The sequence below is a fragment of the Columba livia genome, chromosome 12 (assembly GCF_036013475.1).
Source record: "Columba livia isolate bColLiv1 breed racing homer chromosome 12, bColLiv1.pat.W.v2, whole genome shotgun sequence".
Classification (NCBI taxonomy): Eukaryota; Metazoa; Chordata; class Aves; order Columbiformes; family Columbidae; genus Columba; species Columba livia.
This window is the reverse complement of record NC_088613.1, coordinates 2,942,010-2,961,503: the sequence shown is the minus strand read 5'-3', so window position 1 is coordinate 2,961,503 and position 19,494 is coordinate 2,942,010. Positions and strand designations below refer to the sequence as shown.

The window sequence follows — 19,494 nt, the reverse complement described above, 5'->3', positions numbered from 1 at the left end:
TCCCTGTGACAGTTCAGGAGTCACTATGTCACCCTGGGGGTTCCTGGTCCCCAGCGTGAGCAGGATTCCTGTGCTCGCCTTGTGGGTCCCTTCAGCCTGGCTCTGTGCGTACCCCAGGTTCCCTGGCTGTGAAATCTGTGGAGTGGCAGGCTTGAAAGCTCCATGCCCTTGCTGCCAGTCAGTGGCCATGGGCAGATAGAACGAGAAGGGAGAAGCCTCCTCACAGCTGCAGCTTTGAAATGGCCAGTTGTGGGCTGCCCGGGGCTCGCCTCTCTCCTCAGCATCCCATGTAAAGTAGCATCTTCATAGTCTCCTGAAATAATTGCAGGTGCTTGTGTGTCCTGCCCACTGGTGGCAAGCCATTGGAAAAGGCAATGGTCTTCCCCTGCTCCTAGCTCTGCTCTCTCATTCTGCTGCTCTCCTCCCAGCTGGTGAGCCTGTTACTCATACAAACTGTTCACTCTCGAGCGCTGATAGAGCTGTTTGCTTCTCACCCCACTGGGCTCTGCAAGCTCATTTTATTTTTTCTTGGATTAATGGGATGTTTACTCCACAATAGCCTTCCCTCAACACCCAGCAGCAGGAACTCTGAACCATCACCCCAAAAACTTCCCCACTGAACTGGGAGCAGACACAAGCTCCCTGCTGCAGCTCACGGTGCCGTTGGGCTTGAATGCTGGTTCCCAAATCCTGCGCCCAGAGGGTTTGTGCCTGGCTGAGCTCATTTCTGCCCAGGGAAGAAGCTCCTTGTTTGGTTTGGAGCCTGAGGACTCTGCTGCCTTGAGCAGGTAGGGCTGAGGCTGGGACATGTGCCCAAGTCCCGCTATGTCATGACAGTGCAGCTATAATCAGGTGACAAGGATCTGGCTTGACAACAGTCAGGCTTGTTTCCTGACAACTGCCAAACAGCCATTAGGTAGTTGTGACTTCTCCTACTCACTCTGGCTTGGAGTGAGGGACAGAATAAGAGGGGGCTGCTCTGCTTTTCTTGTAGAAGAGAAAAAACCCAGGTGTGCACAGATCCCTTTTTCATGTGTCCCCCTTACACAAGTGTGACTGTTGCTGTGCTCCCCACCTTCCGTCCTCATCTGACCCCGCTGTGGGCTGCTCCTGGGGCAGGGAGGGTTGTACCAGTACAGATGTTCTTACAGCAGCAATCGGTACTACCAGCAGCACTGGTTGGATCAGTAGCTGTGCACGTTGGCTCCATTATACCTCTGCCACGTGCTGCAAATACATCTTCATTTACCCAAGTTTCCACTACTGGCATACTGTGCCTGCTGGTATGTAGTTTCTTTAGAGAAAAAGAGCCCCCTTGAAGTTTGCTTCTTGCTTTCCATGAGCTCTGTATTGTCTGTTTCCTGTCTTGGTGTCACCTCTGTTCTGCTGTTCTTTCTAACTGTCAAAAGCCCCAGCAAAGTCTCGTCTGAGGTTCCTCCAGTATTGTGCTCTGCAGTAAAACCCCTCATCTTGTCATCACAGACAGTGAGAGTCCCTGGGGAAAGGGCCATAAAGCAGCTAATTAACAAGTGGCTAATCCAGCACGGAGCAAGACCATTGAAAAGCAGCAAGTGTTGCAGTGTGAACCCAACCATCTTTGTCTCATCCTGCACCAAGGAGCTGGAGGCTTATGGCGCAGGGCACTGTACCAGCACTGCCGCGAGCCCATGGCATCCATGGGAAGCATGGGCTAAGAAATGGACAATGTGTGTGTGTGGCACTGTATCGGCACTGCCGCGAGCCCACGGCATCGATCGAAGCATGGGCTAAGAAATGGATAATGTGTGTGGTGGTCACATAGGGAGATTAAGAGATGCCAGAGGAGGGTCTGAATTTATACCCAGCAGCGATCCTTAAAACATTTGAAGAGAATACTCCCACAGCAACTATTCAGGAACCCAGGAGGAGAAATAACTTTGTGTTTCACTCCCAGGCAGTCTGCAGGGCAGGGAACGAGTTACACATGTTATAATTCCACACCACTTCCCAACTCTCACCTAATATCAACTGCAGAACAGCCTTCTGGAAAATAAGCTGTGCAAAAGTAAGGAAACTTGGCCAAAGAAGCAGCTGAAAGAGTAAAATTCTCCCTGATGATACTGCTGCTCTGAGGCATTTAGCTCCTGCTTTTAAGCAGGCTCTATACCAGCATCCAAACTTAAAGAAGTGGTGACAGGTGTACATAAGCAGGTGGGTGCAAACAAACAAATCCTAATACTCTGCAACGAGCAGCCTATGTTTGTGAGGGATGTCTTCATGCACAAGCAAGCAGAAAGAGTGCATGTTTTTTTATGGAATAAATTCTGACATTAAAATGTAGAAAACCATTTGGTAAAATTTATGTCTTCTTCTCAATCTTAATTCAGGAAATATTTTTTCATAGCTGTATCTGTAAAGGACCAAAACACACCAAGAGGTTTAAAATAGCCATATAAAGGAGAAAATTAGACGTCAACAGACAGCCTTCAGAAGGTGCACGTTGTGTCCAAACAAGGAAAATAAGAGATAACATAAATCTGCGCGAGTCGAACGTAAACCTCTAGGATGAGGTAAGTTTTAAGGTGGGACATGCTGACAGCATAAAAATGTGTAATGAAGACTATGGCAACATCATTAGAAGGAAGGCAGGCAGTGCTCTGCTGGCTTGGTGGATTTCTGTGGCTGCAAAAAGCTCTGGGATAAGGGCATTGTGTAAAAACAAAATTAATTTCTTTACATCAGTATCTGCCATCGAGGATGTTGGAAAATTCACATACTGTGCCCTTTCCTATGGCAGATAAATCTGAACAACTCTCTCAAACTGAAATGTCAAAGGAGATTTTTGGAAAATGCTGATGAAATTGAGAGCAAGAGATTGCCAGAATGAGGCAGGAATTTCCCTAAGGGCTCTGGAGGAATCGCAGCATGGAGCTATGAAGCTACCAATAGGTCCAGGTGCCCTTCTGCTGAGATGAGCGCTGGTATCATACAAATGGGAGGCAGCAAGTGTGACTGCAATTTTTACAAAAGCTTAGAGCCAGGAAACTATATAGAAGTCCAGCTTCTGCATAGAGCAAACTACTTGCTTGAAGCTCTGATAAAGAATAGAACAGGGCGATTTGGAAAATGATACAGTGAAAGCCAGTCAGATTTTCAAAGGAGCAATTTATGGCTTGCAAATCTATTAACATTCTTTCTTGAGGCTGTAGCCAGCTAATAGTGTATTTGAATTCCCCAAACCCATGGTAACCTCCTTTCCAGCCCTGGTTTCCCAATCTTTCCATAAGAAATGCACACAAACCTCCTTTTACGCATTGATAATGTAGTTTCCTTAAGAGCTTTTGTTGATTTTTTTTCAGATCGGGAGGGAGGTTACCATGGAGTTACCTATGGATGGGCAAGCAGACAAACCCATGCATTTGGAAAAGAGGATGAAGAGCAAGGTGTCAGTGCTCGCGCATCATACATAATGTCTAAAGGTAATTTAAGAAAACACACACACAGAGAAAACTAATGAAGCGCTGCAGAAGGCTAGCATGATGTTGAGCGGGCGGATGACAAAATGGCAAGGTGGCGTTCAAGGAAAAGTGCCACAGGCTTGCAGGGGGAGCAGGGCAGGCACAGCGGTGGCCCCGGAACGGGCTGGTGCTCGGACAAGGAGCCCCCGCCGCTGCAGGGGTTGCCCGGGCAGGCTGGCTCCGCACCCAGCAGAGGCAGGAAGGGCACCCGGGCTTCTCGGAAGGGGAAAGGGAACAGAGCGGAGGTTGGAGGTGATAGCCGGCTGGAGCGGGGACACCCAGCAGGAGGGACCGGAGAGATGCGTCGGCTGGGGACGGAGCTGGCGGGGGGGCGTGAGGAGGTGGGTGACGGACTCGTCCGGCGGGTCCTGCTCCTCCGGTACCCACCGAAGGTGCCAGTCCGGGGGCAAGGGGCGTAAGATCCGCCCGGTCCCCAGGCGGGGCAGGCGGAGGCGGGCGGACCCCGTAGCCCAGCAAAAGGGGGGCTGCGGGGTCCGCCCCCCGGCGCCCCGCCCCGCAGAGCCGCCCGCCCTCGCCCCGCAGAGCCGCGCACAGCGCCCGCCGCCGTCGGCCGGCCGGGGGACACCGGGAGCAGCGGGCCGGGCCGGCATGGCGGGGGCGGGCGCTGCGGGACGGACGCAGCAGCAGCAGCAGCAGCAGCGGCGGCGGGCCCTGGCTGAGCGCTGAGGGCGGCGGCGGCAGCGGCGGGCCATGGGGGCGGCGGCGGCGGGGGGCTGCGGGTACCCTGCCCTGCCCGCCCGCCGCGCCGCGCCGCCCGCCGCGCCGCCCGCCTGAGGCTCCGGGTGGGGAGCGGCGGCGGCGGAACCCAGGTGAGCGCTTGTCCCGCGGGTCGAGGGCTGCCTGCTGGGTGCTGCGGGCACGGCGGCGGGGAGACCCGTCGGTCTTGTGCTCCGACCGGGGTGCTGTCGGTTGGCGGGAGTTAGCTGGCTTCCCCCGGGGATGCGCCGGCTGATTGCGAGGAGGCAGGAGGCCCGCCGTCTCCTCCCCAGCACCTTCTAACACCCCTAATTGCAAGCGGGTCCGTGTTTCCCATGGTGTGTCAAGAGGGATGCCCGGGGGTCTCTGGGTGCCCAGAAGCTGCCGGTAGCTGGAGGTGCTGGAGCAGGGTTCTGCCTCATCCTTCTGCAAGAGCCTTGGCCGCAGGGTCAGCTGGAGACATGCGTGTGGCCTTCTGCGGGCACCAGGGCAGTGATGGGATGTCCCCCTCCCAGCCATCCTGCTGCCCCATCTCCCTGTCGCAGCCTCAGTGGCTCCTGGACCGTGGATCTATGGGAGGTATATGGTGCACGGAAGGAGGAATCTGGTTTGAAGGGCTTGCATGGTCTGAATCGGATCAGCGCTGCTGAGCACCGCTCTCACCTGAGATGGCTTTTGCCATGCCAGAGCCCCTGGGCAATGCAAGACTTCACAGAGAAGGTGGAGTGCAGGGCAGGAAGCTCTGCCGCTGCCCCCCAGGTCACCTTGGCATGCCCCTGGGTGGAGAGTTGCTGTGATCGTGGCAGTTGCTGTGACGGATCGTGGCTGGTTGAGCTGAAAGAGCAGAGATTAATGCACTTGGTTCCTAGCTGAGGCTTGTTTGGGTTTTTTTCCTCATTTCCTTGTTCTAGAGCAATTTGGATGGGATGAGTTTTTCTCCTTGTCGGCAGCAGAACTGGTAGAGAGACATGGCTTGCTTTTGGGGAAGAGCAATTTGAAAACATTCACATCTCTCTCTTCTCTCATGACAACTGGCAAGCTGTGTGCCGCCTTCTACCTTTTTGTGCCTCAGTTTCCCCCATGTCTGCAAGGGAAGGGTGGAGGAGGGAAAAGCTGATTTGCACCAGGGTGGGCTGGAATGTGTATTCTTGTGCGTGAGAGACTCCCTGCACAAGGCTGCCTCGAGGGTAAGAGTGGTTCTCGACCAGGCCCAAGGGAGGCTGAGCCTGTGGCTCATCTGGGTGGAGGCAGGTGCTAAGGGCAGGGGAGAGCTAGCGCTGCCTCTCTTTTGGGTGCTTCCCTTTGCTTAGCAGCCCTCCATACTCATCCATACCCCTGCATGAGCTGCTGGCAACCGTGTCGCCCTGCAGCGAGGAGTTCACACAGCACACGAGCAGCAAACAAAACCATATTTTTTCCTTTTCTTTTCCTTTTTTTTTTCTTTTTTTGTATTTTTTTTTAAGAAGGGACTGCTCCAACATTCTCCATCACTGCCGCCCAGACAGCGCGCTCTCTCTGTGCCTTTGAGCGCCAGTGTGCGGCTGAGCCTGCAGCCTCTGGCTGCGCGCTGAGGACCTGCTGCCGTGCTCACCCCCCCACAATGCTGAACTTTCCCTTGCATTTGCTGACATGCCGTCTGCCTCCTTCCAGCACTGCTATCACCACCTAGCCGCCAGAGCAGCAGGAACGAGCCAGTGCTTGTGTCTGTAAACAGCTGCCGGCTGGAGCTGGGGTGCAATGGTGCAGGGCTGCAGTGGGGAGTGGGCTCCGGGGGCCGTGCTGGGGTGGGGAGTGGGCTCTGGGGTCTGTATGGATCAAGGAGCGCCTGGTGCTTGGTGCGGGCATCGGCTGAGAGCAGCTCAGCTCCTTGGGCTGTGCGATGCTGCTGCAGGAGACCAGGGGGAAAACAGCCCCCCAGGGCACGCTGCTGTGGGTCCATCTCCAGGAACGTGGCTGCTCTCCTGGTTTGGCATTTCAATGTGCTGGCTGCCTGCTTGATTGGCATGGCAACAGCCACCATTGTGTTGCAGCACTGCTTCGAAGCCCCAACTTCAGCATCATTGCAAGCAATTGCTGCAGGACCTACCTGTGAGGAGGGCAGGGGGTGCTGGTGGCTGGGTGCTCCAGCGCAGGTAGCACCGAGCCGCTGGCACCCCACGGTCGGAATGTGTCTGGCTCTTCCCAGGGCTTCAGCACAGCTGGTGCCAAGGGCTGTCCCTGCAGCAGCCCCAGCTGCTGCAGCTTGTCCCGGGGTGATGTCCCCGATCCTGTCTCAGGGGTCGATGCTGCTGGCTGCCAGCAGCTGACTCGGCTCATCGGGAGGCTTCCCCCATGCAGGGGAATTGGGATCTCTTGTTAAGGAAGGGCCTGCAGAGCAGGTGCAAAACCACATCCTCTTTGTACAGTGGTGGGTGGGGGGAGCACACTGAGGATGAAAACAAAACGGTCTCAGGCTTTGTCCCTCTCTCTGTAAGCCAAGGAACAGGGTGCTGGAGACAAGGCTGGGGAAGGGGAGAAGTGCCACCCAACAAGTTAGGGTGGACATGGACCTCAAGCTTCCTGAGGCAGGAGGGTGGCCTGATGCTTGCACTGAACAATGGTGTGCATGTAGCAAACTTTGGAGCTAATTTCTGTCTTGAAGTAAGCTACTTTGAGCTTCGAACTGAAGCCTGAAAGCATAAATCCCAGTCTAGCACAGGAGAAGCCCCCAAGCATGAAGCAGTTGGGAGATAAGGCACTGTTTGCACCAGCCGCCTTCGTGTTTTGCCTCACCGCCTGAGCTCGTGGGAGCCAACCTGTGCGCTGGGGGCGAGCAGGAAGATGGGCTCTGGGACTTGCCAGCAGGTCTGCAGAGCTGGGATTTTGCCTCCAGTCACAGCCCTGAGATACCAGGAAGATGCTTTCATGGTTTGCTTGGTGGCTCCTCCCTGGCACTGAAGGACAAAGCTTCAAGTCCTCAGCTATGCCTTAGCACCGGTCCTTCCCCCCTCCCGCTGAAGTCAGCAGCGAGCTTCTGTCCCGATGGTGCCCATGAGTTCAGTGTTATTTGCCAGGGCAGCTCCAGCCCACAGGCACCACGCTTCTGTAGTGAAAAAAGCATTTACATAATGATCAAGTCGGCTGCTGCCTTGAGGAGCCTCCAGCCTGCCTGGAAGAAGGCTCAGATCATCTGGGGGTCTTCCACCGAATGAGCCCCCCACCTTCTCTGGCGCCTGGCGCAGCAGGACTGCTCCCGTCTCTTCCACTGTGGGGCTGAAAGCAGCCCCCATCTCCTGGGGCTGAGATGCTTTTCGATGCCCCTGTCCCCTACCAGGGCTCAGCCATGGCATCACTGAGTGATGTCTCGGAGCCGGCGATGGGAGGAGGGAGATGAGCGGATGTAATGGAGCCTTTTGCTCCCTGGCAGTGCACGGCTTGTTTGGACATGCTCCTTCCCCTCCAGCACCCATACGCAGCACTGGTGCTGTTGGCTTGCTCCAGCTTTGAAAGTGGGGGACAGTGACACGAATTCACATCAGCCAGGGAGAAACACTTGGGAACGTGGAAGGAAATGTGGCGCCATCCATCTTTCAGTCATGCAGCTCGGGAAGGTGGTGGCCTCGGGCCCCGAAAGCTGGGAGATGCCACTGAGTTGTTGAAGGACCCATCTTTTTCCAGTTGATCCAGCCTGCCTAAAATAGGGTCTTTCTTCTTCTGTGACTCCTGCTGGGAATCTCTTCAGATCCTTGCTGCTTGGAGGGCTGGAAATCTCTGATCTGGCTGAATGTTATCTCTGGGCAATGCAGTGGCAGTGTGTTGGTGTAGCAGTACTGTCATTTGGGTTTAGCAGTGCTTTCCCTTCTGTTGTTCACCCTCGAATGCTTGTAAGGAACAGCTCTCCTCCCCAGCGAGGAGAGGGATGGCTCCTTCACAGCCTTCCCCTGCGAGGCTGGGTGAGCTCTGCTTGTCCCCTGCTCTGACCTGTTCTTGTGGGAGTTGTCCTTTCCCAAAAGTGGGGGGCTGGAATTGGGCTGGGGAAGGCCCTACATGAACCACAGCAGAGACTTCTTCTGCAACCAGGACAAAGACATGGTAGCCAGGAGCCACCTTTGAGGACTTGGCAGCTAACAAGCCCCTTCAACCCACTGGAAGTTATGACTGAAACACCAAGGCTGGGTCTGGGATGTAGAGGAGCCTCAAATCTGGCACAGCCACAGCTGGACTCAGAAAACACAATGTCCAGTTTTAATTTGTGCACGGCACAGCGAGTGCTCGCACAGGTTCACGGCTGGGCGTTCTTTACCCCAAGGGTGCATGGATCCTCAGCTGTGTAAAAATCACTGTGTCTCTGCCTTATGGTCCCAGCTGGGTTTAGAAAGACCTAAGGCTTTGGTCTCAGGTCATGGAGGTGTTTGGTGGTGGAGTAGCACCCCACTTAGACGACAGATCCCTGCACAGCCTTGTGATGTTGTAACTCAGAGACAAACAGCCCCATCTATCCCTGACCCAATCCATCCCCGCCTGCACAGCCTGAGCACACAGGATGGATACCAGGACTGATGTTGGGAACACTTCTGAGCTCCCTCACCATTCTCTTGTGCTTTTAAATTAATCAGGAGCTGGCCTCAGCAGCCAGTCAATAGTGAGATTTATCTCTTAAATAGCATTATTGATTGCCTAGGAAGCCTGGTTTTGTATTGATAGATACGTACACATGCAGACAAGCCCCGTGCCAGGTCCTGATGGTGAAAGGCATAGTGCAACGTGCAGAGATGGCTTGTTGCAGGTGGGGACGTGCATGTGTCCACATGAGGGAGAGCATCAGAGAGCAAGGTGAGGCACCTCAGGGTCTTTGGGTACGAACCCTTTCGCATCTGTCCAGCATTATTGTGCTCCCTTGACCAATCTTGAGCTTTGGTCGCTTTTTTCCTAATACATAACGTTGTGATGCAAACAGCTCTGCCAGCTTGCATTGCCTCTTCATTTGCAGGTAGGATGCTGTATCTTTCCTTAGGAGAAGACATGCAGATGTCTGCCCATGAATTGCCTGGTTTCCTTAAAGGTCACTGACCCTGCGGGGATTCTTTACGTGGGAGACTTGGGATAGGTGGGCAAAACCAAGTCTGCTGTAGCATTGCCCAGAGGGGCTGATTGGAGAGGAGGATGGACAAGACGGGCCAGACCCATCCTGCCAGGGAAGGTTTTGCTTTGTGCGCTCCCGGGGCCGGCGGTGCAGGCTGCGAGCCGACGCGTGCGGGAAGCGCGGTGGGACCTGGCTCAGCTCCGAGCAGGTGGAGCCGTGGGAGTGTGACAGGAGAGACGCTCGCTGCCGTGTCTGCTCGGGGAAAGGCAACGTGCGCTGCCGCTCGCCAGCCGTCTCCCTCCAGGTAACGGGGAGCGGGTGGAGGAGGGTTCCTGTGGGCTGGGGGGGCTCCGCCAGCTTCATCTCCTCATGGCTCAGAGTGGCTCTTGTCCCATGGAGGTGGCAGAGTGTTGTGCTCTGGCACTCTGCTCAGGGTCCCCATTGCCTGGCTGCCTGCATCACACACCTCTGTAGCAAGGGCAGCATGGTGTGCAGGCAGCCCCTAATGCCTGGGGGAGTGGGTGCTGGTGGCACTGTAGGATTAGGGTCGGGACTGGGGATGAGTGTGAACCAAGCTCTTGTCCTTTTAGTTTTGGGGCAGCGCCGCTTGACTCCCCCGAAGCAGTGCCGTGTGCTGGAAGCCTGGTGGCTCTGTCCTCCAGGGTCGTGGAGCACAGCCAAGGTGCAGTGATGCTCGTGAGAGGAATTGCTAAAGCTCTTCCCAGGTTTGCCGTAGCAAAGTTCAGGCTGTGGCTGTTTTGCATCGGTGCTGCAGAGCCCCGCTCCCCAGCTGTGCCGGGGACTGGGAGCCCTGCGGCTGCCACGGCAGCCAGCCTCGCTCGCCACGCCACGGGCACTAACTCACACTCGCTCCATGAGGCACGACAGAGCGTGGCCCTGTGTCCTATACCTTGCATCCAGCATTGCTTCGGACCGCGTTGCCTGATGCTCTGCTGTCGCCTGGGATTAGTTAAGGCTGAGGAAAGCGTCAGCTGTGTTGGCACAAGCAGCCGAAACAGTGCAGATGATCTGTAGGGTCAGGGCTTGAAAGACTCGTGTGTGTGTGTGTCACTGTTCAGCTAATCAATGGGCTTGGAAAGTTCTTGGATGCTGTCATGTCTATGTGTACGTGCATATATATGTGTGTGTGTGTGTATATATATATATGGAGTGCTATAGCATCTTGCTACTGTTTGGACCCAGTAAGCGTTTTTCTAGACAATGCCTGCCCACAGCGAGCGCCCGGTCGCCTGATCTTAGCAAGCCAATCTATGCAGGGATCTCAGGAAAGAACAGTTGGGGTTTTATGAAGCTGGCATAATTTACAGCTAAAATAGCACACCAGAAATATGTCCAAGACAATCTCCTTTGTAATCTTGTTTTCCTTTAAGCCTCCAGGGTAGTGATGGGGGGAGTAAGTAAAGCAAGCCGCAAATGGACTTTATTACCCATGCCGGGGAGATTTGCGTGATGGTACCAAATGACCTCAGTTAGCGGAGGTTAAAGCTGGCTGTGGTGTCCCCCAGTTTGAAGGAGTGTCCCCTGCCTGTTCTGGGGGCCTTGGCTGCAAATCCTTTTGCAGATGGATGTGTGGTGTGCTCGGGACCATCCACACCGTGCAGCCATCCCAGTGCTTGCTCCCGCAGCTGGGCAGAAAGCATGATGCTGATGCACCAGTGACCATCGTGTTTGTATTGGCCTGGGCTCCTCATCGGGAAGAGCAATGAAATTATCTCACTGCTACTGCCTTTACGGGCTGCGTTTCTCTTTAGTTTTCAAAACACATATTGTCCCAGATCTCCTGCCAATAGCAGGGAGTGAACTGATAATGCAGCTGCTATTAATAAAGCAGCGTTGTTACATATTCATATCAATCAGACTTCTAATTCCACATTTTTTTTTTTTTTAAAAAAAAAGACTGTTCCACCAAGGCAATGCAGGAAGGTGTCAGGTGGGATGGTGCTGGAGATGCATTTCACTGGCGTTGGCAGAACTTGCTCCCCTCATGTTTCTTCTCTTGGGAAGTCCCATGCTGACCTGGCCCCAGGGTCCTTGCCCACCGCCCCCTTCCTTCTCCCCGGCAGTGCCAAGGTAAAAGGTGGGATCCCAAAGGTGGTTGCGGGATCCCCAAAGCACTGTCATCATGGGGAAATGGGAGCGGTGCGAGACGGGAGAGCATTGAATTCAGGCAGGTGGGTTGGTGGGAATGGCTCGGTGCTCTTCTCCATTTTATATAGAAAATTTCACATATTATGTAAATCAAAAAGCAAAGTATGGAAAATCTGGGTATAAATCTGGGATGTATATATGTTTGTACAGCCATTAGAGAGGAAAGTATACCACAGAATCCTAGCCAATGGATAAATATACTTATGCTGCCATTCCTGCAATAAAATATGCTTTTTGTCATTGCTACAGTATAAAAAAAAAGTACTGTCTCCAAAACTGTAGCAGCATTTTATGGTGAGCCATAAATTGGAAGAGATAACTAATTATTCATAAAGTATTATGAAGGTGTCGGTAAATGACTTCACCATTAAAGCTGCACCGAGACTTGCCCGTAAAGCAAAACCCTCTTTCTCACTTTGAAATGATTGGATTTGATGTCCAGATTTGGCCAAATACATCTTGCGATGCTGAGCACGTTTTCTGTGCACATTGGTCTGGAAACTCTGGTCTAGCCGGGAACATTTTGAAACGCGGCTCTGGGCTCTCCGAGTCCTCTGACGAGCCCCATGGTCCTGGCTCCCTCATCCCTGGTGCTTTCGGAGCTGCTCCCACCCCATCTCTGCTTCCTCGGGCTCCCAGCACGTGCCAGGGGAAGGAGCACGGTTGTTCAGGCGGGAAGCGCGCTGGCATCGAGCCCTCCCGGCAGCAGCTTTCGGTCACTGCAGCAAACAGTTTCCAAGCAACTCAGAAGCTGCTGGTCTAAAAGGACTCTTGGTAGAAGCATGTAATATTAGCTGGAGTTATTAAAAGGAGCAACGCTAAAAAGGGTGCGGGAAGGGCAGCCGGTGTGTTGGAGCCAATATCCTTCTGCCATCACTCATATCTTAAGTGCTTTAATAAATCTGTGGGCATGTCTCAGCTGAAATGCCTGTAGAGCCTGGCAAGCCTGCAGCAGCTCTGGTTCCCAGCCTGCTGCTACGAGTGCTGGGGACAGGGCACTGCTGTCCCGCCAGCTCTTCAGCTGGGCACTGGGACAGATGCAGACGATGCAAAAGCTGTGGTCCCTGACCCAAAGAACTTGCGTCTCAGGCTTCCATCCAGATTTGGGGCCTTTTTTGAGCAGGTGTGTTCCCCAGTGTCACCTGGCTATGGCATAGCCTACAGTGCATGCTCTGCTCACCTGGGAACGGGTGGGAGATGGCCACAGGTGGGTTAGATGCGTCCGTCTTGCTGTACAGATATCCAACCTCGATCCATGCCCTGATGTGCGTTTCCTCTCTGGAGGCTTAACTGCTTCTTTCAGGTTGTTATTTCCCTGCCCTGCCTCTTTATTTCCACTGTTGTGGTATTAATGCTGTCACAGGGGATCTGCAAAGTGCCTGCACTGTTTTGTTGTGGTTATACATAGCAGGAGACATCTGGCTTTTCTCACCTTGTCCACAAATTTAACTTTCTGTCCCTCCTAAGGTAGTGTGAGCTGAAGACAGCGGGGAGAGAAGGAGCCAGTGTTTTTTTGTTGATCAAAAGCAAATCCAACACGTATGTTGTTGTGAGCAGACACTGGCACTGCAGGAGCACTGAGAGGCCAAGTATGGCTTTCTGTGGTGGAGGAGACCTGCCCAAGGGCAAGGCAGGGTTGGGAAGGGGCTTGCAGAGCAGCTGAGGGTGAGATCCATCTCTCCCTGGTCATGAGAAGAAACTCCTGGATTCTGGAAATATCATTGGGGCACTCAAATCCAGAGATGGATTTGAAAGGGCAGCCGCTGACATAGTCCAAGCTGGCAAAGTCCTGGTCCTCAGGCAGGCATTTCACCCTGGAAATAGAAGAGGCTCAGCTGACTTTGCAGTTCTTCCCGATGCTGGTTTGGGTTGGGCTCTGTCCTGCTGCCTGAGCCTCTGGGACGGCCACCTGCTCCAGGGCAGCAGCTGGACAAGCCACATACCTCCTGGGCAAATGATGCCGCCAGTCTACATGTTGCACCATGTATGTGTGTGATAGCTGCACCAGGCTGCTCGCAAACAGGTTGTGCTGGAAAGGTGCCCAAAGAGGGGCTGCAACAAGAGAAGGGATGGAAGGGTCTTCCTGCAGGTCTGGGAGCATGAAGGGTCTCATGTGCTGTGCCAGCCGGGCCGTCTGGAGCAGCTGAGCAGGGGACTATGTGTGTGCTGTGGTCCAACATCTCCTCCGGTGCACCAAGGTGGGTGGGGAACCAAATTTTGCAAAGTCCATAAAGTGCCCTGGGGCACTGGAGGAGATGCTTCACTATCTCTGTCCAGACAGTGCTGGCAGTGGGAGGGAGTCAATGGTGCTGCCCTTGGAGACACTCGCTTTGGGGACTTGCTCCTGCCACTGGCTGCGGGGAGGGAATGCTGGGCTGCTGGACCAGCCTGTCAGTGCTTGCGTTCCTACCATAAATCTGTCTGGCATCGATGCGTGGGGATGATGCAAAGAGAATTCCTGCTGACTTATGGCTTCTCTGCTCCACGGGGATAGGAAATAGCATAACGCGCCTGGCTCTGCTGGCATTTACTGCATCATGAGTTGTCCTTCCTCCCCGTGCAACGTCAGTGGGACTCGGCGAGTGACTATGGCCAGGCAGGTGAGCATGGGCAGGGCAAAGACTGGTGTGCTGGGAGCTCAAACCCATGTGAGGGTCTGGTGGCTCCAGTGATGTTGTGAGCAGTAGTTGTTCCCACCCAGGGATGCTGTGTGGCCATGGCACAGCAGTGTCATATCAGCTGTCCCTGTTAGACCCACCTTGCTCCGGGGAAAATGTGGTGGCCAGGCGTGAAATGGTGCCACTGCTGCTGTGCTGCCTGATGGCCCTTGTCTCATGCGCATCACTCTCCATGCTTCCAAATCAGCACTTGGTCCTTCCAAAGCTGCCGTGCTTGCAAGGCTGGAATGGTTGTCAGGCCACGGCAGAGAATGGCACCACGCTTGTGGCCCGCTCTGCTCTCAGCAGCAGGGCAGCAGTGCTCACCCTTGTGCCTCTGGCACTGACTGCGCAGCCCACTGGAGGGCTTGGGCTTGCAAAACTGACCCACCGTGGCAGTGGATGAAGCTGGAAGAAACCCAGAGCAGAGGAGCAGGGCCAGGGCTGTGCAGCAGCAGGCGGTAACATCGAGTCAGTAACATCATGCTTTGGGAACACCATTGCCTCTGTGCCTGGACCGTGTGCCGAGGTGAGACAGTCCCTGCCTGTTGAATCAAGACTCACGTTTGTCCCCTTAGCCCTCTCCTAACCTGTCTTCTGCCCGTCATGGTTGCTGCTGCTGTCCCAGCCCATCTCAAATAGCCCACAAAGTTGTTTTTTTCCCCAACCCCTTGCTCTTGTTGCTGCTCTCAACTCTTCCGCTCCACATGAAGCCAACTCCAGCATGTCTGACCCCTCACGTCACAGCAGCAAATGCCGGGTGCCTGGGAGTGCTCGGGGGGGATGGGAGGCAGTGGGGTGCCCCACTCTGTGCCCAGCTTGGGGCACCCTGGCAGCAGCACCTTCACCTCTTCTCTGTCTCCACACACTGGAGCACTGGAGCAAGTACTTTCTCCTTCTTTGCCTCGGTTTCCTCATTCTTCCAAGGGGAGTGATAGTAATGGCTCTGAAGTGCTTTGGGAGGAAGCACCAAGTGCCGTCTCTGTCCCTGGCATGACAGTCCAGGGGCTGTGGTGGCCTCCTAAAGCCCCTCTGCCCAAGGAGGCCCCTCTGCGGATCTCATTGATTTGAAGAGATGTGATACGGCTCTTGGCTAAACAAATTATAGTTTTCTGTGTCTCTTTCCTATTCAGCAAGGAGGGAGCATCATTTTGGTAACCAAGGTATTTGCATAATCTCTATTTTGTGGTAATTGCTCCCTTTCAGAAGAGGTGCTTATCATCCCATCGGCTTTTGGGCAGCCTGTGCTGTCTTTGAGGCCGGGTGTGGAGGTGGTCCCTAAAAGGGGGTGGATGGGCTGCTTCCCTGTGGCTGGGGGGATGTCTGCTCCAGGGCAAGGAGGCTCAGGGGAACCTTTTGCCCACAGGTTTCTGCACCATCAGTGATCTCTTGCTGCAAGTCCCTTCTTCCCTGTGTGCCTCAGTTTCCACTTATCCCCAGAGCCTCCGAGCTGGTGGGGAGGCTTTTCTTCTGCCATGTGCCTCCGCACGGGGGGACACGGGGTCTCCATCTCTGCAGGAGCTGCCTTGCCAGGGCTGCTCCCTCTCTCCCTGATGCCGTAGCGTAGAAAAGTAGCTGCTGAGAAATGCTTCGTGGTGCTTCAACAGCTGCTGGAGCTGCAGAGCGTGCTGGTGGCATGGGGCTGTGACCCAGCTGCAGCAGATGCCACTCCGTGGGGACGCCCTGGCTTTCTGACCTGTGCCGCCACAGCACAGCCCGCAGGGCTGCAGGGGGTCTTGGGGGGTGAGCGGTGGCCGGTGCCATGTGCCCACGTGCCGCCCTCGCCTGCCCAGCAGCGTGACTCACTCCCCGAGTGCCAACTCCCACACGGCAGCGTTTCCAAGAGACCGAGGAGGTGTCTCCGAATGGCGACAGCCAAACGGGGAGCCTGAGTCCTTGTCCCTGGGGCCTGGGTAGGGTGTGTGTGTCTGTCCCTGCCACCAAGGGGAGCCAGAAAGCAGCCAGCTGGGGGGCAGGACCCCCATGCCAGGGGTAGCAAACTGGGCAGCCTGCATTGGAGTGAAAAGCAGCAGCAAAGCTTGGTCTTGCCCAGCCAAGGTTGGGAAGGCCACGAGGAGGTGGCTGCTTGCCGGCTGAGCAAAGGCAATGCCCGGCTCCCGGGACTCAGCTGTCCCCAGCCCTGGAGAAGCAGAGGCAGCCAGCCAGCTCTCTGCAGGCTTGCAGGCTGGCTCTTGGGTGTGCTGGCCGTTAAATGTGGGCAAGCAGAGCCTGTTCTGTCTTGAATTATTTCCGTGCCTTGCTCTCACAAAGCCCATGTGCGCTGCCCGCAGGTCCTGGATGCCTGTGGGTCTGAGACAGACAGCAATGCAGAAACCAGCCTGGCCAGCGGTGCAGAAGTTAAACCATCCCTGTGCTCTCTGACTGCAAAAGAAAAAACGGCACATCCTTTTCCAGAGGCCTGGGCGGCGTTGGTGCTGCCTGACCTGACTGCTAAGCAGGGGCTGAGGTTTCTCGCAGCTCTGATCTCGGTGCCGAGCCGCGCTGTCTCCCCATCCGCGCTGCATCTGTCCCTGCTCCCCTGCGCGGGGCTCTGCCCTGCTAACTCAGCTCCTCTTCATTGCCTGCTCTACCCTCCAGGCCTTGCTTCTGCCATCAGCCAGATAGCTGAGGCTGCTCCTGCCCCAGCACCAGTCGTCTCCCTGGTTGTATTAAGTCTCAAGTTTATCTGTATAAAATCTCATGTCATTTGTCTTTCTAAAGGCTGGAAAGTAATTCTGTAATCAATGTCCCTCCTACAGTGCTGGCCTCTCCTCTCTCCCTCCTAGTTCGATATCCTCTTGGGGTTTAATCCCCCAGGAGTTTACATTGTCTTTGCAGTCCCCAAGGAATGATGCTGGTAAACCCGGATCCCAGTGTTGGTCTCTCTGGGAAGACCTTGATTCCCCTTCCCATGAGCAGGATGCCCAGTTAACAACCCATTGTGGCTCCTCTCCTGTTGTCCGGGTGCAGAGGCTGGCTGTGTGGGAGCTCTGCTGTGGTGGGGTGCACCACCTGGCAGCTCTCACCTGACCCTGGTGCCCCCCATCCCCAGGCAGTCAAACCCAGCGGTGGGTGAGCCTGCGGCTCTGAGATGCTGCAGCAGACCCCACTGCAGATCTTCCCCTGAATCCTTCCAGGGGGAGGCAGGTGATCCCCCCGGCACGAGGTAGGGCTTCAAAGCACTTTGCACCCCAACGCCTTGCCTCAGAGACCACATGAACCCCACAGATCCCATGGAGGTTTTTCTCCACAGCCCCATGGAATAAAGCTCATTGCCATCCCAGGAGCAGAGCTGGGGACATGGGGCAGGGGGAGGCTGCACTGGGAGCACCTCTCAGGCTGGGGGCTCCCACTGGCAGAAGATGCTTTCTTCAGCTTAGACAGAGGACTCTTTGAAGTGGTTTGGTGCTCGGCTGTTTTTTGTACTTTACTTTTTTATTTGTCTTCCCTTTAATGGGAATTGTATTCTGTTTGTGGAGCAGCTGGTGATTCTCCTGGCTGCTGACACATCTCCTCCAAGCATCTCTCATGAGACTCTTCACTGTCTTTACCAAAAACTTGAGCAGAAGAACCTTGGGTCTGCTTCTGCTGTAACTCTACTGATTAGAGAGATGTTTCTGAGAAGGTGTTAGATACCTGGTCCTGCCTGGGGTGGGACATAGGAAGGCACCTTGTGAGCAGCATCCCCACCCCATTAGCTGCGGTCATCAACCTGGGCTCTGTACGATCGCAGCCAACACACAGCATGTGTCTCACTGATGTTTAACAGGGATAAAGCACATTTTTGTTTTTGTTTTAAAGTGCTTTCCTCTGTCAAAATCCTCTAGTCTCGTTGGGGACCCAGGCCTGAGCTGGGTGAGAAAAGGGAGTTTTCCCTGGAGACCAGGAGCCATCCTGGAGCTGTGGGTTCCTCCAGGGACAGAGAAAGACCTTGTGGCTGTGGGAGAGAAGCTGGATGCTCTGGTCTCAGCTCCCATCGCTTGGGTCTGTAAGAAGAAGATGCCAGGGTTTGCTTTGTCTCAGCCCTTCAGAGGAGATCTCTTTACGGCAATGCCTTCCCTTGCTGCCAGTTCACACAGGATGAGATCCAAGTCAGACAGTCTCCACTAACGCTGATACTAATAACTTGCCTGTGTTTACCTGCCCCTGGCAATATTCTTGCAAATGAGGTGTCAGCAGGGATGCTGGCACATGCGAGCTGCTGCGTGTGTGTTTTACAGGACCGATAAAGCAAGGCTGTGGCCTGTGGTCAGGAGGAATCATTCTGGCATCCAGTCGGAGAGCCAGTGGCATGTGGGGGAGGTCTGTCTCCCAGGCCAATTTGAGATGACAGTGTCTCATCACTTGCACCTTCACCTGGTGCTTGTTCAACAGATGGTCCTTGTGGCAATAGCTTGAATTTCATGTGTGCTAACCACGGTTCTGCAGCCTTCTCTGCTTAGAAGGTGGCAGCTCGTTACCCCAGCTTCAGCACAGGCTGCTTCCCCAGGAGTCGCTCTGCTTGGCATGAGGAGCAAAGGCCAGATGTGACACCCGTGGGTCTCCCAGTCTCTGTGAGCTTTGGCTGCGGAGCCCCGCTCCTGTCTGTCCATCGAGGAGCTGGGACAGATGAGTCTCTGCTTTCCCAGTCTTGCACAGGGTGTAAGCGATGCCCCCACCACCACTCCAAGGAGACTGGGAAACATCTCTCAGTCCGTAACTGTGTCTCTGCCTTGGTGGCCCTCAGCGATATTTGGGAACTGTCACTAGACCCTGAGTCTCTTGTAGCCTGTAGCCTCCAAAATACTTTGACCACTATGTCTGCGGTAGCAGGACTGGTGGGGCTGTAAGAAGGTGACACCTGTCATTACTGAAAGCGCTGCTGTGTAACCCATCCCCAATGGGAAAATGGGCCAGGAGGGAGCCGTGCCTCCATATCTACTCCACCTTTCTCTGCCATGGGCTTTCCATCTATCATGCTTCACTTTGTAGGGCTATTACGGAAAACATTCCCCTCCCATGAGGCTTGGCCACTGCTGCAGTCATCACTGAACCCAGGGCTGGAGCTGAATCCCCAACCTATGTCTTCCTTCTCCTTGCCCCAGAAGCCCCCCAGAACTCCCAGATGGATGTCCACTCTGGCCCCAAGACAGAGCCTGTAGCTCTCATCTCCCCGTGACACTGAGCTGCTGGCAGCCAGGAAGTATTAAGGACCAACTAGCTCATCTGCTGAGTGTGTTTGATCGTTGTTGTTAACATTTTATTACCATTTTTATAGGCTAGCAGAAGGATTTTAATCTGGACAGTGAAGTAGGAAATGGGAGAAGCTGTGCCCGGAGCTCAACAAGGAGGTGGTGGGGGCTGGTTGCTCCTTGTCCACGTCTCTGGGAGGTGATTTTGATGCTCTCAGCCA

General features: G+C 54.6%; 1 protein-coding gene across 1 annotated transcript in view; it reads left to right on the top strand.

Moving 5' to 3' along the window:
* The first annotated feature begins 4,297 nt into the window (after window positions 1-4,297).
* The window catches only part of FRMPD3 (FERM and PDZ domain containing 3), a 57,929-nt gene continuing 42,732 nt past the window's right edge, over window positions 4,298-19,494 (top strand). Inside the window, exon 1 of the mRNA XM_065077435.1 lies at window positions 4,298-4,327. The gene's annotated coding sequence lies outside the window, so the exon portion shown is untranslated. The remainder of the gene's footprint in view (window positions 4,328-19,494) is intronic.